Here is an 18,257-nt window from a genome sequence, read left to right as displayed (position 1 = left end):
TTGAAGGACACACTGCTGGGTCCAGGTCCAGGTCCAGCAGATCTTCGTCTCTGATGGGACCTGATAGAAAAACACCTACATGTTGTAACAACTGCATCACTACCTAATCTATGACGTGTCTGTGACTTAGCAAACCATAACACAACAAACACAGTACGATTATTCTTTCATTCAAATCAATCAAATCAATCTGAAAGTTAAGAATGATTAACCATTCTGAGAATGCCAATACAATTAAACTATTCCCACATGACAAATTGGTCTACTACCTAATAACACGTCCATTTTGAATATTATCTGGGGCCGCATATATATATATATATATATATATATATATATATATATATATATATATATATATATATATATATATATATATATATATATATATATATACTGTATATACACACACACACACACACACTCTATTCTCACCCTCCGCGGGTGGTCTCATCCACTTTCCAAGCTCGGGTCCTCTACCAGAGGCCAGGGAGCTTGAGGGTTCTGCGCAGTATCCTTGCTGTTCCTAGGACTGCACTTTTCTGGACTGAGATGTCGGATGTTATTTCAGGGATCTGTTGTAGCCACTCCTCCAGTTTGGGGGTCACTGCCCCCAGTGCTCCAATCACCACAGGCACCACTGTGGCCTTCACCTTCCAAGCCTTCTCCAGTTCTTCTCTGAGCCCTTGGTATTTCTCTAGTTTCTCATGTTCCTTTTTCCTGATGTTGCCATCGCTTGGTATTGCCACATCCACCACTACGGCTTTCCTCTGCTCTTTATCCACCACCACAATGTCTGGTTGGTTCGCCATTACCATTCTGTCTGTCTGGATCTGGAAGTCCCACAGGATCTTGGCTCGCTCGTTCTCTACCACCTTGGGAGGTGTTTCCCACTTTGACCTTGGGGTTTCCAGTCCATACTCCGCGCAGATGTTCCTGTATACTATGCCAGCAACTTGGTTATGGCGTTCCATGTATGCTTTGCCTGCCAGCATCTTACACCCTGCAGTTATGTGCTGGACCGTCTCTGGGGCCTCTTTGCACAGTCTACACCTTGGGTCTTGTCTGGTGTGGTAGATCTGGGCCTCTATGGCTCTGGTGCTCAGGGCCTGCTCCTGTGCAGCCAGGATGAGTGCCTCTGTGCTGTCCTTCAGCCCAGCCCTTCCAAGCCATTGGTAGGATTTGTTGAGATCAGCCACTTCTTTTTTTTTTTTTTTTTTTTTTTTGTTCTGTCCAGCAGTTAAGCAAGCAGCATATATTACGCTGAATGCCATATTGTGATGGACAGCTTTGCTTTAACAAAAAGAGTATATATAGAATATATATACTCTTCCTGATTTATGGTTTATTTAATGGTTTATTTAGCTAATCCAAAATGTGTGTGATGTTGCTGTGTTGGTGGACAGGTTAGGTTTCTGCTTTAGGGTGTGTATGCGGGAGGGTGGGGGGGGGGGGGGGGTAAGGGATGCAACCAGCTGCTGAAACCAAGCAAATCTGTTAAGTAAACAATCGGAGCAAAAAAGAATATAAAAAAAATAAAATAAAATAAATAAGAAGCATGGATGTACCTTAGGCTAACACATTCATAACTAAACAATTTTTGTACTGTGGTTTACCTTGGAGAATAATACTAATACCAATAATAGTGCTAAGGTATGTGCACATACTAATACAAACATATACATACAATATACATACATATGTGCATTATTATACATATCCCATACTACTTAATAAAAGTCATGACATACAACACCACAAATTCCATATTCACACATTATTCATATTGGTAGTGATAAGTATCAATAATACTTACAGTTGGATTTGGAAAGTGTCCCACTACAAGGTTAGTAAGGCTGTAGCTTAACATTATTCACCCAAAGGGTGAGGCAGACGTTGGTGCATGAACAATGCCACTTGTGGAAGCCAGGGTGATCTGAGGGGCTCCGCCACTACGCCCATCCAGCAAGCAGAGGAAGGAATCCTAGCAGCCAGGGAGCCCACACACCTTCAGTTCCAGGAGGGCAGGTGTTGCGACCCAAGCCGCCCACACAGAGCCCCCTAGGCAGAGCTGCAGCAGCCACAGAGACAGCACCCGAGGCCAGAGTGGGCCACCGGGGGTCAACGCTGTCCGCCCCATGAGAACCAGGGGCAAACACTCCCCCCGGCGGGAGGGTCGGCCTGAAAGAGTAGAGCCCAAGGACCCACGGTCCGTAGGCAGCCCGCCAGAAGATGCCCCCGCGCCCAGAGTGGGGCCCGCCCCCAGTCCACCACCCCCACACGGGCGGAGCGGGGCCTACCCCATCGGCCCGACCTCATCCCCTGGCGCTACAGCGGCCTGCAGCACAAGGCCAGCAATTGGTGGGGTCAGCAGAAAAGAGACCACCCAGGCAGACGATCATCGTACCCCGGGCGAAAAACCGGACCCCCCACACTTCAACCGCACCACACGCAACTCACACAAACACAGACGCATACACCCACCCACATGTGCAACACACATCATCACATCAACACACACACACACCATAGACTCTCTCACAACAAACTAGTCAATCATACGTGAACCAATGCACTCTCAGATACATTCTCCCACCCACACCATTCGCTTGATCACATTCGTGGGGAGGGTAAGTCTCCGGCCTGCCGTCCATGTGGCCCCAGGCAGGGACCGCAGCTCCTCCCGAGCCCCGACCAACCCCCCCAACCCGGGGGAGGCAGAGGGCAGTAGAAAAAGGTACCCCAGAACCCTGCAACCCAGCTTGGACGTGAGTGTGTGGAACTAAAGTGCACTGAAGGTGGGTGACACCTCCAGGAGCACAACCGCTGGCTGACGGTGTGTCCCCCGGACAGTGCCCCCCCTCGCCCTAAATGTCTTTTTGCAGTTAAAACTGGGTGGTGATCTCTCCATCAGGGCCAGTGGCCGAGGCCACAACTGGCCTCAGCCCCAGGCCCCAGTGAAAGAGCCCACCCCCGGCCCTAAATGTATGTGTATGTAGCTAAGTATGAGGAACTTTGGGAGATACCCAATTCTCCGGGGGGTCCAGCAGACAGAGCCATCAATGGGAAGTCTACTGGCCCCCCCGGAAGGAGCCCCCAGATTCCTGGACAAGTGTGTATGACTAATGCAATTAAAACTGCAGAGCATCCCACTTGGAAGGGACGGAACCACTTCCCAGTAGCCCTGGTCCCTCCATCAGCAGGACGCCCCTTGCAGACCTAAGTGGATGAATGCGGAGAAATGTAGTTGGGAAACAGAGCACCAGGGTCCGCAGAGCCAGGTTCCCGACTGGCTCTGCTACCTATCCCACCACCCCCCACAACCCCCAGCCAGGAAGGGACAGCCGAGACCCAGGGACCGCAGTACTACTGCCCAGGCGCCACACGCAGCACAGCCAGAGCCATCCTGACCCTTCTTTCACACTTACCCATTCTCTCGCTCAAGTATGCCCATGCTCGCCCCGTGTAGTGTGACACTCAAACCCACACACATACTCTGCGGTTGTGCATTGAGGGCCAGCCTCCGCCCAGGGCCCAATGAAGGTTCTAGCCTGAGTAGTCCGCCAACCCCCCCTGCAACAGGCCCGAGCAGTTACCAGAGGGCGTCGGACCGCTAGGGCAGGCAGCGCCCCACCCGAGCAGGGGCAGCGCCCCAGGGGAGAGACACCCCTCCGGGCACAGGCAGGCACCCCCAGAGGGAGTCCCCCGGACGCAGGTTACCCAGGTCTCCACCCCCAGGTCCGCCCCCGCACACCGGCAGGGAGGCCCGCCTCCGGCTCCCCGGAGACAGGCACACGCCAACCCTCAAAATGGTCCCACCCCGGCACAGGGCCGCCGGTCCCAGCAGCCACCACACCCCCGCCGCAGGGGACCCATGCGGCCAGCCCTGAGTCCACCAACCCGTTGTCCCGGTTCCTTAGGCAGGCAGGCACCACCAACCACCAGTCACCCCCCCACCACTGTGCCAGACATGACGCAGCACCCGAGCCCCACGCATCCTTACCTGGAAATGGAATCAATCAGAGTATAGTTTTGGTCATTGATTTGATGAAGCAGACAATGTGTCTAAGGTGGTATAATCTAACAAGCTGTTCAGGTATTGAGTAATGCTTAATTTTTTTTTAGTTTTCCAGTTCATGAGGATGATTTTCTTTGCGACACAGAGGGCAGAAAGAAGTGTGTGTGATGAGTTTGTCTCTAGATCAAGCCCACTTAGTTCTCCTAGAAGACAAAGTGCAGGGGCTGCTGGAATTGGACAGCTTAACTGGGTTGACAGGTGTTCACATACTCTTTGCCAAAATTGCTGCACAGGTGAGCATGACCAGAATGCATGTAGGAATCTATCTGCTGTGTTATCTGTACAGTGAGGGCAAATATTTGAGTTTGTGAGACCCATTTGGAACATCCTTTGTCCTGTATAGTGAGTTCTATGAAGAATTTTGTATTGTATTAGTTGTAAATTTGTATTTTTTGTCATTCTGAATAAATTAGAACATATGTTATTCCAGAACGTGTAATTAGTGGTGATATTGAGATCAGCTTCCCATTTAGAGATCGGAAGGCTCACTGTCTGGTCTACATTGGAAATTAAGATATAGATTTTGGATACTGTCCTTTTCCCTGATATATCAATAAATCGCTCTATTACTGGTGGTGGTTGCATGTGGATGGCAGTATTCTTACTTTTTGCATTAAGTATTGACTTTAGTTGTTGGTATTCTAAGAAATTGGCACTAGTGATTTCATAGTGAGACACTAGTTCTTCAAAAGAGGTAAACTTGTCTCTTGTGAAAACATGTTTCAGATGTGTTATCCCTTTGATATGCCAAGTTGGAAAGTGTATTGCCTTTTTGTTTTGTATGATGTCTGGATTGTTCCAGAGAGGTGTGTTTTGGCAAAGAGTAAGCGAAGACCCATTAATTTTAAGAAACTCCCACCAGGCTTGCAGAGATGCTTTTATGCTAATGTTCTGGTAACAACTATGATGTTTGATTTTGGTGCTGATAAAGGGCAGATCTGCAACTTTAATATTTCCACAAAATGTTTGTTCAATGTCTATCCAGGAGGAGTCTGCTGGCATGGGTTTTATCCATTTGTGGACATGGTTCAGTCTATTGGCAAGAAAATAGTGGTGGAAGTTAGGTAGTTCTAGGCCGCCGCAGCGTCTGGATTTTTGAAGAGTTTTTAAACTAATTCGTGGTGGCTTGGTTTTCCACAAAAACTGTGAGATGTAGGAGTCTAATGTCTTAAACCACGCCTGGGCTGGCTGAGTTGGAATCATTGAAAATATGTAATTAATTTTTGGCAGGATCATCATTTTTATGGTGGCAATTCTTCCCATAAGTGAAATGGGTAAGGACTGCCATCTTTTGAGGTTGGCTTCTATTTGTTTTAATAATGGATTGTAGTTTAGATCAATAAGCTCTGATAGCCTAGACGACAATTCAATGCCCAAGTATTTAATGTTTCCTGAATGGAGTGTGGTAGAGGAGATGTTAGTCACCTTAAGGTTAAGTGGTAGCACTATAGATTTGGTCCAGTTAATAGAGTACTCTGAAAGTCCTGAGAATTCATCTATGAGGCTGATAGTTGTAGGAAGAGACGTCTGTGGCTCAAGGAGAAACAGTAACACATCGTCAGCATATAAACTTATTTTATGATTTACTGATTTGGTCGATATTCCAGTAATTCCTTCATGCTGTCTTATTGCTGCGGCTAGAGGTTCAATAAATATTGCAAATAGTGATGGGGACAGTGGGCAGCCCTGTCTTGTCCCTCTATGCAGATTAAACCTTGGTGAGATCTGGTTGTTTGTTCTGACTGCAGCGTTTGCTGAGTTGTATAATATTTGGATCCAGTCTATGAATGTTTCCCCAATGCCGAATTTGTGCAGAGTGGCTAAAAGAACCTTCCAGTTTACTCTATCGAAAGCTTTTTCTGCATCTAAGGAGACGATGGCTGTCTCTAGTTTATGGATGGTGACATAATCAATTAAATTAATTAGTCTGTTCATATTGTTTGTTGACTGTCTACCTTTAATGAAGCCTGTTTGATCAGAGTGAATTATATATGGAGTGATTTTTTCTAATCTTCTAGCAAGTGCTTTACACACTATTTTTAGATCTACATTTATTAGTGAAATTGGTCTATAACTCGATGGGAGTGTAGGGTCTTTCCCTGGTTTTTGGAGCAGGCTTATGAAGGCAGAATTCATATTTGTGGGTAATGAATGTTGTTGTTTAATTTCAGCTAACATTTTGTAAAAGCTGGGTGCCAGCATGGACCAGAACTCTTTATAAAATTCAGTTGGGAATCCATCTGGTCCTGGAGCTTTTTTATTGGGCATCACCTGCAGAGCTTCATGTAGTTCTGCCAAAGATAACAATGAGTCTAGAGTTGTAGATTGTTCTTCATTTAGCTTTGGCAGTTCTAGTTTATTCAGAAACGCCTCTATGGCTGAGGTGGGTGGATCTATTTGGGACGTATATAACTCTTGGTAAAAGTTTTTAAAGGTATCATTTATTTCATGGGGATCACGAGTAATGTTGCCTTCCTTATTAGCTATTGAATGGATGATTTGTTTCTCTTTATTATTTTTTAATTGGTTAGCTAGAAATTTACCACATTTATTAGCATGGTCAAAGTTCTCCCAGCGTAATTGGTCTATCTGAAACTGAGTTTTGCAATCAATTATATTATTTAATTTCAGCTTTAGATTCTTTAGGTCTTCTAGGACATCATTGGTTGGAGAGGCTGCATATTTAATCTCTAGAGATTTTATTTTTTGCTCTAATTCTAATTCAAGTAACATGTCCTTTTTTTTCTTGTGTGATGAATATGAAATAATTCTACCGCGCATAACTGCCTTCCCAGTCTCCCAAAGAACACAGGGTGAGATTTCCGGTGTATCGTTGATTTCTATAAAGGTTTTCCATTCTCTCCTGACATAACTGATGAAGTCTTGATCATTGAGTAATGATGTATTAAACCTCCAATTCCTGGTTGATGGTGTGGCTGTCTTAATCAACGAAATGGACATTGGTGCATGATCACTGATTGTGATAGAGTGAATATTGGTGTCAGAGACATCTTGTAAGACTGAGTTATTTACTAAAATATAATCTATACGGGAGTGAGAGTGGTGAACTGGCGAGAAAAAGGTATATTCCCTGGATGTAGGATGAAGAGAACGCCATGTGTCACAGAGACCAAAGTCATCCATGTACTGTTTTAAGGTCTGTACTGATTGCCAGTTCCTGTTGCTCACAGCTTTGCTTAGCCTGTCCAACTCTGGGTTAAATACTAAATTAAAGTCCCCTCCTACTATAAGTTTGGAACCAGAGTGAGCAGACAGTGATGTGAAGAAGCTGTGAAAGAAAGAGGGGTCGTCAGCATTAGGGCCATACACATTAGCTATGCAATATTCAATGTTTCCTATCAAGATATTAATGATTATATATCTCCCTTCTGGATCTACAATGGTATCGTTATGCGTAAAGTTAATCTTTTTATTTATCAGGATGGCGACCCCTCTTTGTTTAAAATTGTAACCGGCTAAGTAAGCATGTGGGAACTCTGCTGATGCCAGAGTGTAATTTATAATTTTGGGAATATGAGTTTCCTGTAGTAAAACAATGTCTGCTTGTAGGGTTTCCAAATGGTTAAATATTTTAAATCGTTTCTCCTTCTTATTGATTCCACGTACATTCCAAGTGACAATCTTCAGTGGTGTCATATCTTACCTGACTGCTGTGGATCACTAGTCTTGTGTGTATGTAGTGTGACAGACTTTAGGTGTGTGGCTAACCTTAAGTACCTGTGTATTCTGAGTTGTGTGTTATCTATGTATGTGCACGTGTTTCCCCTGTGCAGTAGATGTTTGTGTGTGGCTGCTGGAGGGCTACATAGCTGGCTGACTACGTGGGAGAAGAATAGAGAAAAGGATGTAGACAGTGTGGAGTGAAAGTAGGTGAAGGAAAAAGAGTAAAGGGAAGGAAAATTAAAGTGAAAGGAAAGTGAGTGATTACGTATGGTGAGCGCTTTGCAAAGTGAGTGAGTGAGTGACATTAGAATGACAATAAACATTTATATGAAACATCTGCGAGAGAACGAGTTTGAATACTGGATGTAAAGTTATAACACATAGTTGCATTGCATCTATTGTTTTTTTTAACAAACCTTATACATTAAACCATTGTTTTTACATACCACCTGCTAGTACAGCCACGGAGTTGCTTCCCGGTCCCGGTAGAGCTCTCCGTTGACGTACAGTTTGTCGACGCTGATGACAGCCCTGCAGCCTTCTGCCGTGAACCTCTTACGGATGGGGAACAGTCGGCGGCGGCGGTCGAGGATCTCCTTGGGGAACTGGTCGTTGACGCTGTAGTCGGTTCCCTTCAGCTGTCTGCCCCGGCTCTTAACCAGTTCCTTCTGCTTAAAGTCATGAAACTTGGCAACGATGGGTCGAGGACGCTGGCCATCCGGTCGTCTTCCTCCAAGTCTATGCGAACGGTGGAACGCCATCTTGTCGACAACTTCCGCTGGAATCTTCATCTGTTGTTTAATGAAGTTTTTAATTGTGGTTTCCGTGTTTTCCTCCGCCTGTTCTGGAATCCCCGAGAACACCAGGTTGTCCCTCATGCTGCGGGCCTGCAGATCGATGATACCTTCTTTTATTTTTTTATTTTCGGCCGCTAGCTGAGCCACATCCTCCGTCAGGGACTGCACCGTTCCTTTCAGGGCCTCGTTCTCGGTGGCGAGAGAAATCACCTGCTGCTGGCTAAATTCCAGGGAGTCGCGGAGGGCCATAAACTCTTTGTGGAGAAGTTCCACTAGCGCCAGACGTGCGTCGAAACTTGATATTTTTTTCTCGATTGACTCCAGGATGTCCGTGATGTTTTTATCCGCCGAGCTAGCTCCAGGTGACTCAGGTGAGTCAGACGGACGGGAACGCTTGTTTGGAGCCGTCTCCTTTTTCCCCATTACCAGACGCTCGAAGCACTCGTCGATGTACTCGAAACTTTCTTCGGTGTTATCCAGAATGGTAGGGTGGTTGATTATTTTCCGTAAAATAAGGTAGTTATTTATTTAAATTGGCGGATAGTTAGTCGCGCTGTTGTTTACTACCGGTGTTGCGCCGCCTTGTTGAATTTCTCGTGCTGTTCTCGCAGAGTCTCGCGTTCTCTCACAGCATCAGCCACTTCAGTTATGTTCCGATGGTACATCCCGTGCAAGGGCTTGTCCTCCCATGATGGTCCCTCTTCCAGCATCTCATCCTCTGTTCTCCACTGCCTGAGACATTCACTCAGCACGTCATCTGTCGGGGCCTTATCCTTGATGTACTTATGGATCTTGGATATTTCATCCCGGATAGTGGCTCTCACGCTCACTAGTCCTCGGCCTCCTTCCTTGCGGCTAGCGTACAGTCTCAGGGTGCTGGATTTGGGGTGGAACCCTCCATGCATGGTGAGGAGCTTTCGTGTCTTAACATCTGTGGTCTGTATCTCTTCCTTTGGCCACCTTATTATTCCTGCAGGGTATCTGATCACTGGCAGAGCGTAGCTGTTTATTGCCCGGGATTTGTTATTGCCATTGAGCTGGCTTCTTAGGACTTGCCTTACTCGTTGGAGGTATTTGGCTGTTGTCGCATTCCTTGTTGCCTGTTCAAGGTTGCCGTTCGCCTGTGGTATTCCAAGGTACTTGTAATTGTCATCAATGTCTGCTATTGTTCCTTCTGGGAGTGAGACCCCTTCTGTGTGGATTACCTTGCCTCTCTTTGTCACCATCCTCCCACATTTCTCGAGTCCGAATGACATCCCGATGTCCGAGCTGTAGATCCTGGTGGTGTGGATCAGTGAGTCGATGTCTCGCTCACTCTTGGCGTACAGCTTGATGTCATCCATGTAGAGGAGGTGAGTTATGGTGGCCCCGTTCCGGAGTCGGTATCCATAGCCAGTCTTGTTTATTATTTGGCTGAGGGGGTTCAGACCTATGCAGAACAGCAGTGGGGACAGTGCATCTCCTTGGTATATGCCACATTTGATGGATACTTGGGCAAGTGGCTTCCCATTGGCTTCAAGGGTGGTTCTCCACGACCTCATCGAGTTTGCAATGAAGGCCCTTAGAGTTCTGTTGATGTTGTACAGCTCCAAGCATTCAGTGATCCATGTGTGTGGCATTGAGTCATAGGCTTTCTTGTAGTCGATCCAGGCTGTGCACAGGTTGGTGTGTCGCACTCTGCAATCTTGGGCGACTGTTCTGTCTACCAGGAGTTGGTGTTTGGCTCCTCTGGTATCCTTACCAATGCCCTTCTGTGCTTCGCTCATGTATTGACTCATGTGCCCACTTATCTTAGCTGCGATGATGCCTGACATGAGCTTCCATGTTGTGGAGAGACAGGTTATTGGCCGGTAGTTGGATGGGACTGTACCCTTTGAGGGATCCTTCATTATCAGGATCGTTCGCCCTTCGGTTAGCCATTCAGGGTGAGTCCCATCCCTTAGCAGCTGGTTCATTTGTGCTAGGAAGGAGGCCGAGGACTAGTGAGCGTGAGAGCCACTATCCAAGATGAAATATCCAAGATCCATAAGTACATCAAGGATAAGGCCCCGACAGATGACGTGCTGAGTGAATGTCTCAGGCAGTGGAGAACAGAGGATGAGATGCTGGAAGAGGGACAATCATGGAAGGACAAGCCCTTGCACGGGATGTACCACCGGAACATAACTGAAGTGGCTGATCTCAACAAATCCTACCAATGGCTTGAAAGGGCTGGGCTGAAGGACAGCACAGAGGCACTCATCCTGGCTGCACAGGAGCAGGCCCTGAGCACCAGAGCCATAGAGGCCCAGATCTACCACACCAGACAAGATAGGTGGGATAGGCTCCAGCACCCCCGTGACCCCGCACTAGGGAGTAAGCGGTTAAGAAAATGGATGGATGTTGAACGAACGAAAGTCGAACAAAACCAGATGTCTAGCTGACATTCAGCAGCTAAAAGCTTGTGCCTCAGTGCCTCTTAGAGGGGCAGAGCCCGACGGACCAATGGATGACTTGCTGTCTGGGACGATGCGGTTCTCAGGCTGATGCTTCTGCAGGAGACCAGGAAACCTCTCACCTATTTCACTCTGGCAACTGCAAATATGCTACACTGGAAAACTAAGAACTCAACAGGAAAGCAGAAAACCAGCACATTTCTGAACCTCAGTCAGTCTGAGCGGTCAGTACCACCGACTGTGAGCTCAGAACCAGAACCAGGACAAATAACAACCAGAGCCACACCCTGAAAAACATCAACTCCTCACATCTGGTTCTTGTTTGTTTGACAGAAGTGGATCGTGTCTCTTCTTCCTCTACATTAACAAACAGACGCAGTAACAGTAATGTTGTTAAACACTCACCTCAACGTTTTTTCTTCTTGGTGTTTGTTTAACTTTTCCTCCTTCTCCTCTGTTCTCTCCAAATGGAGTATGAACTCACTGAACACGTTCTGTGTTTGCTCCTGGATCACGTGGTCATTGAAGCCCCGCCCCCTCTCCGTTTACAGGAACCAGGAGAGCTGAAGCAGCAGAATGATGAGGAAGCAGCAAGCAGTAATGGGAGGTTTCCAGAGGACAGGTGTCGTGCGAAAAAGTGACCGTCTGCCAGAAATCGATTGCCGCACGCGGGAGCGAGCACCGCCTCGTTAAGACGTTTAGCTCGGTTTGTGTAGGACTACAGCTGCTTATTCAGTTTCAAAAAGCCATAACTTGTGAATATATCCGCTACACGTTTTCTAGTGGACGTAGTGACGCCACAATTTTAGATTTTGTGTAAACAACGGAAATAATCGTCGTAATTCTCTTTACAGGGATCGTCGATTGTGACTGTTTAACTCTATGACATGACGCTATGGACTCAGATCTACGACTCAATGTTGCTGCACATTTTGACTCAGATTGAAACTGTACGAGTGACCACTGAGTTTTTTTTTTACCACTTTTAATATCTGCATGAGACCAGTTACACCAGTAAGAGTTCCCAAAACGTGATTACTAGAGCCAAAGCTTTTGATCAAAAGCCTAATTCTGCCTTATTTTAAATACATTGAGCTCTCATTTGTCTTATTTACAGATGTAATAAATATCCAGTGCATCTGATCTTGCCTTCTGTTCTCATATGTTACTACTCTTCTACACTGCATTTATTTGACAGCTTAATTTTCACTTATAAAAATGTGAAAACAATTGCACTTGTTTTGGTGGTTTTACAACAGTAAGAGCCGCTATTTTAAGCATATTGACCTCATTGAGATCAATCATATTGTTATAACATTAAAAGACTCCACCAGTTACATCACACTGGTGAGTACAGTATTTACCTTTAGCTTTTCTTACTTTCACTTAGGCTTCACAGATAGCTTCATGTGTGTAGCAGGCTGCATGCAGTGTCTGAAATGGATGGAGGAGCCTGTGTACACTGAGGTTTTGTCTGCAGCCCTTGAGTTGTTTAAGTGATTATAAAAAAACTGCCACATTTTTTGTTTGATTGCACCTGTTCATGCAATTTGTAAGTTAGCGTTTTATTATCATGCAGCACCATCATCTGCTTTTCTTTTAATAATTGTTTTTTGTATTCAGAAAAAATGAAAAGGCCGTTGTTTGGAGCTGTGTACTTCATGGTTGGACATCTAACACACTTAGAGGATGTTCTGGTAAACAGTGTGAAGTGAGGCTACAATTGCAGTTTCTTCTTCCAAATTGGTTTTTAGGTCAGAACTGAATTTCTTTCCATTCTGTTTGTATTCGTGTTTTTTTTTGTTTAATTTGTCAGTTTGTGGCTCCAGTGTTGCTTTATTCTTTATGTATCCTCCCTTCTTCTTCCTGATCAGTAGTGGATCATTGTATTACTGTACATTACACAAACAAAGAGATCCTGATGTCTAATTGCAGCTTCACTTAATCAAAGTTTTTTTGTTTGTTGTTTTTGTTATGTTTTAGTAATTTTAGATTTTTACCTGGTTATTGTTTCTGTATGCTCTCAATCTGCTTCAACAAATATGGTTTATTATATATGATTATCATAACTATTGTTAAAGTTATTGCTACCACAGCTACAGTATTATTATAAACACTTTCCTCAGTAACTTTGTCCTGTTGTTATTTAAAAGTCTTTGAGCATGAGCAGCACAAATTCATGATACACATGATAATAAAAAATTGAAAGGTATGCAAAACAAAAGGGACAGAAAAAAATCTAACAGATCTTTAAGCATTTTAAAACATAATTTAGATCAGATTTAGTTAGAGACAACTCATTTGACTACATGCAGTGTTGAGCTTACTCTGATATTTAAAAAAATGCCTCCTTCTAGTGGCAGGTCCACATCCCACATGCTAAGAATCATCAGTGGTGTGAAAGCACTATAAATATACTTGTAGTCGTGGTACAAAGTATGCAAAGCACTAATACCAGTACCTCTGATCCTTTTACACCCTAGTGGCTACAGGGATTCACTGGGAGCTTTAGTTATTAGACTCCATCGTTACAAAGTCTAATAAAGTTTAATAAAGCCAATGCCGTCGTCAAATGTCTTCATTTAGTGGATGAAGAGTTCCATGGACTAGTCAGCCTTTCTACATGGTTTTATTATATATTTATTACGAATAAACAATAATAATGGAAACTCCAGAAAAGAGTTACATTTACAAGAAAAGCGTAAACCAAGTTATTGTCAGCTAGAAATCAATAAAACTAAAGAAAGAGGTGGATTTCAGTAAGTTCCAGACTTCACTCATTTTCATGTCTGAGCTGATGATGGTTGTATTTTACTAAAATTATGTTGGTGTGTTTCCTGCTCAATATGATCATTTTAAGCAGATACAGAAAGAAATGATTATGGCTGATGTTTGCCATAGACAGTCTATTTGAGGTAATACTTGCTGCCCTTTGTTTATTATGTAACAACGTGAAGCTCAATGTCTGATATCACAGAACCCATGTAATGATGATATTATGGATCAGTGACTAGAGGAGCGTTAGGGACTGATAAAGCTTTAATACTAGTCAGTGGTGCGATAAATTAACTTCTCTAAAACAGTTCTGAACAAATTTGTGTTGTGAAGGTGAATAAACAGATTTAATTATAATCAGTAATTGATTCATAAAATAAATCCCCTGTCATTTATGTAGTGTCTTAGGAAATATGTCAGCCAAGATACGCCACATGCAGAAATATGCACACTGAACCATCCGAACCATCTCTTAGTTATAAATTCAGATGCTGGTCAACCTCCTTAATACACTGAGTTACTCACTGTTCTTTTCTTTTTCTCCCTCTATCTTACCTGCCACCATCGTACAGTATTTCATGTTACTATAGGGCAGTGATCTGTAACGGTCCCTTGCCGGACACCATACTGTCGGAGATTCTAACGTTTTCTATGCTTTACTGTATGTTGAAATGCGAGCACCTGTTATCTTGTAATAGATAAAGTTCGGCCTTCCATCGGGGGGGTGTATTTAGTGTTACATTTGTATAAGACACTGCACTATGTTGTGGTATAGAAATGTATATGTTTGCACTAAGCAGATGTGGTGGTGTGGAGGTTTGCCCCACCCACCTTATAACCTAATTGGCTCCCTGGGAGGCGGGCCAGGCTGGTGCCTTTAAGTACAGTTGAACACCTGATTAGGGCTTTTTGTTGGCTTGTGGCTGGTGCCCATGAGCGCAGGTGAGTACTCGAATAAGATCGTGGTGGTTTATCCGTGGCTGCAGGGGTGCGCCTGTGTACGATCGCTACAAAGCCGGACCCCTTCACAGAGCCGGCGTCATAATAAAAGCTATCCGGGCTGGCATTAGCTCGAGTCGCGGCGGGTGGTGTTCAGGTAACAGACTGTACTGATCTTGCCTTTAAATCCCTCGGTTTCTCCCTGCCTGGTAGTTTACCGTGTTTTTTATTTAGTGCGCCAGCGGCTGGAGAGCGGAGCCTCGCTGCTAGGCGACGACTGCGGGGGCAGCGACCGGGAAGCACAGCTGCGCTACAGTCCAGATTAGTGCTTTGGGTCTGGATGCGAGTGGCCCATGGGTTTGTGCCCTTCCCCGACGCTGCTGTTTCTGGCTTCCTATGTTTCTTCTTCTTTTTATTGTGTCTCTGTTTCCGCCAAGGTTTCGGTCCCTCGGATCGTCCAGGACCTAAGGGGCGGAAACCACTGTTGGTGTATGTGTGTGTGTGTGTGTGTGTGTGTGTGTGTGTGCGTGTGTGTGCGCGCGTGTATGTCTGTGCATTATAACTGTTGATTCATCTCCTATTGTTGTTAATTTAGGTTGGTTGGTTTTGTTTTGGTTTCTATTTTGTTTATTTTGTTTGCCAAAATCACACCGTTTGCATGGTGTGATTTTGGTTTTTATTACTTTTTGGTGTTTATATCACGTAACTTACCTCGTGTGGTGTATTTTAATTTAAAATTATATTTTTAAAGAATAAATATTGTTGAGTGTGAACGTCCTCCTCTGCCTCCGCTGGCGTCCTTTCCGTGCGGGCTCTTGCCGCCCTGTCACACAAGTGAATGTCTTCTTCCAAATGACAGAAAGCACTGTCTAGATCCATCAACTTTAAATTTATTAAATCCTCTGTCTTACCTAGACAGCTTCTTCCCCATAACTCATATGGAGTTAACCTCAATAATTAACTCTTCCAAGTCGTCCACTTGTCTTTTAGATCCAATCCCAACCAGATTACTCAAAGAAGTTCTACCTTTAATCAGCTCATCCATATTAAATCAAATCAACCAATCTTTACAACTAGGCTATGTACCACAGGCTTTTAAGGTGGCTGTGGTCAAACCTCTATTGAAAAAACCAACCATTGACCCTGGACAACTAGCCAACTATAGGCCCATTTCAAATTTACCCTTTATTTCCAAGATTCTGGAAAAAATCGTGGCTAAACAATTATCTGACCACCTTAGTGGGAATAACCTGTATGAAGATTTTCAGTCAGGATTTAGAAAACATCATAGCACAGAAACAGCTCTGGTTAGAGTCATTAATGATCTTCTATTAGCTTCGGACAATGGTCTAGTTTCTGTCCCTGTCCTGTTAGATCTTAGTGCTGCATTTGATACAATTGATCATAACATTCTATTACAGACACTAGAACATAGAATCGGGATTAATGGAACAGCATTGGGATGGTTTAAATCCTATTTGTTGAACAGATTCCAGTTTGTTCATGTTAATGATAAATTCTCCACACGCACAAGGATTAGCTATGGAGTTCCACAGGGTTCTGTGCTGGGTCCAATTCTGTTTAGCCTATACATGTCTCCTCTAGGTGAGATTATTAGAAAGCATTCTATTAATTTTCATTTTTACGCAGATGATACTCAGCTATACATGTCCTTGGAACCAAATGAAACAGATCAACTAGTCAAAATTCAGGGTTGTTTAAAAGACATCAAATCCTGGATGTCCCAAAACTTCCTTCAACTAAACTCAGATAAAACCGAGATTCTTATTGTTGGGCCTAAAAATCTGAGAGAGACACTATTGAGTCAGATAGCCACCCTGGATGGCATAACATTAGCTTCAGATTCTACTGTGAGGAACCTTGGTGTCATGTTTGACCAGGATCTCTCTTTTACATCATACATTAAACAAATCTCCAGAACCGCCTACTTCCACCTTAGAAATATAGTTAAAATCAGAAGCATCCTCTCTCAGAGCGATGCAGAGAAACTGATCCATGCATTTGTTACCTCTAGGCTGGACTACTGTAACTCCTTACTCATAGGATGTCCTAACAGCTCCTTAAAAAGCCTACAGCTCATTCAAAATGCTGCAGCCAGAGTTCTGACAGGACTTAGAAAGAGAGATCACATTTCTCCTACATTAGCTTCTCTGCACTGGCTGCCTGTAAAATGTAGGATAGAATTTAAAATTCTCCTACTCACATACAAAGTACTCAATGATAAAGCTCCTTCTTATCTTAAAGACCTTATAGTTCCTTATGCTCCCAGCAGAACACTTCGTTCTCAGAGCGCTGGGCTACTTGTGGTTCCTAGAGTGTTTAAATGTAGAACAGGGGGCAGAGCTTTTAGCTACCAAGCTCCTCTCCTCTGGAACCAGCTACCTCTTCAGGTTCGAGAAGCTGACACACTCTCCACCTTTAAGATTAGGCTTAAAACCTTCCTTTTTGATAAGGCTTATAGTTAGAGATGGTTCAGGTCACTGGCAATGATTGTTAGTCAGAGGAACCATCTCTTAGTTAAGCTGCAATAGACATAGACTGCTGGGGGACTTAATTTATACACTGAGCTCCTCTGTTTCCTTTTACCTCCTCTGTCCCATAAGCTCCCATCATTGTCCCATGTTTAACTAACCTTGTCTCTTTCTGTCCAGTAGTTGTGCTTCTCTCCTCTCCCCCCCCACCCCCACTCTTTCTCCCTCTCTGTCCTCACCTACAGGTATCATTGGACTCAAAATTTGGTGTCTGTGATGGGCAGCTGCGGATCCAACCATTCTGCCTGCGTCCAGTCCCTGGTCCTACCATCCTGCCTGTGCTCTGTTGTTGCTTGTTGTTGCTTGTTGCTGTTGCTGTGCTTTTCTATCTCTCTATCCTCTCACCCCAACCGGTCGAGGCAGATGGCCGCCCACATCCAGTCTGGTTCTGCTGGAGGTTTCTTCCTCGTTAGAGAGGGAGTTTTTCCTCTCCACTGTTGCTGTCAAATTAAATGCTTGCTGTATGTGGGATTTGTTGGGTTTAGTTGTGTGAGGTTTTAAACCTTACTTTGTAAAGTGCCTTGAAATAACTTTGTTGTGATTTAGCGCTATATAAATAAAATTGAATTGAATTGAATTGAATGTGTTGTTGTCACATGGAGAGGCCGGACAGTAACATCGCATCAGTTGTGTAGGAATGTTTTGTGTTTAATATGATTATTTTTCTGTGTATATGAATATTTGGTAAGGTTTTGTTTCATTTATTCTTCATTTAAGAGTGAATGATGAAATGTGACGGTCACATCAGATGAAAAAGAATAGACATTTATAATAGGATGACCACAGGGTGATTTTGACATTTTTGGTAGGACTGACTACAAATAAACTACCTGTCTGTGTTACAGGTCGTGGTGGAGATGCTGTAAAACTAAGAGTCTTGCGCAGAGAATGAAGCCCCAGTGGCTTTAAACAACAATGGTTCGTACTCCCAGACTGATAAAAATGGGCTTGTTTATGTCATTATGTCATTAATAATATTATTTATAATTTTGAGTTT

General features: G+C 44.2%; 1 protein-coding gene across 1 annotated transcript in view; it reads right to left on the bottom strand.

Annotated features, from left to right (window-relative positions):
• Nucleotides 1-8,338, bottom strand: part of LOC114858710 (NACHT, LRR and PYD domains-containing protein 12-like) — a 351,989-nt gene extending 343,651 nt beyond the window's left edge. Inside the window, exon 1 of the mRNA XM_055504733.1 lies at nt 8,209-8,338. The gene's annotated coding sequence lies outside the window, so the exon portion shown is untranslated. The remainder of the gene's footprint in view (nt 1-8,208) is intronic.
• Nucleotides 8,339-18,257: the final 9,919 nt, after the last annotated feature.

Source organism: Betta splendens, chromosome 19 (genome assembly GCF_900634795.4).
Source record: "Betta splendens chromosome 19, fBetSpl5.4, whole genome shotgun sequence".
Classification (NCBI taxonomy): Eukaryota; Metazoa; Chordata; class Actinopteri; order Anabantiformes; family Osphronemidae; genus Betta; species Betta splendens.
The sequence above is the reverse complement of the archived record's forward strand: the minus strand, read 5'-3'. Positions and strand labels throughout refer to the sequence as shown.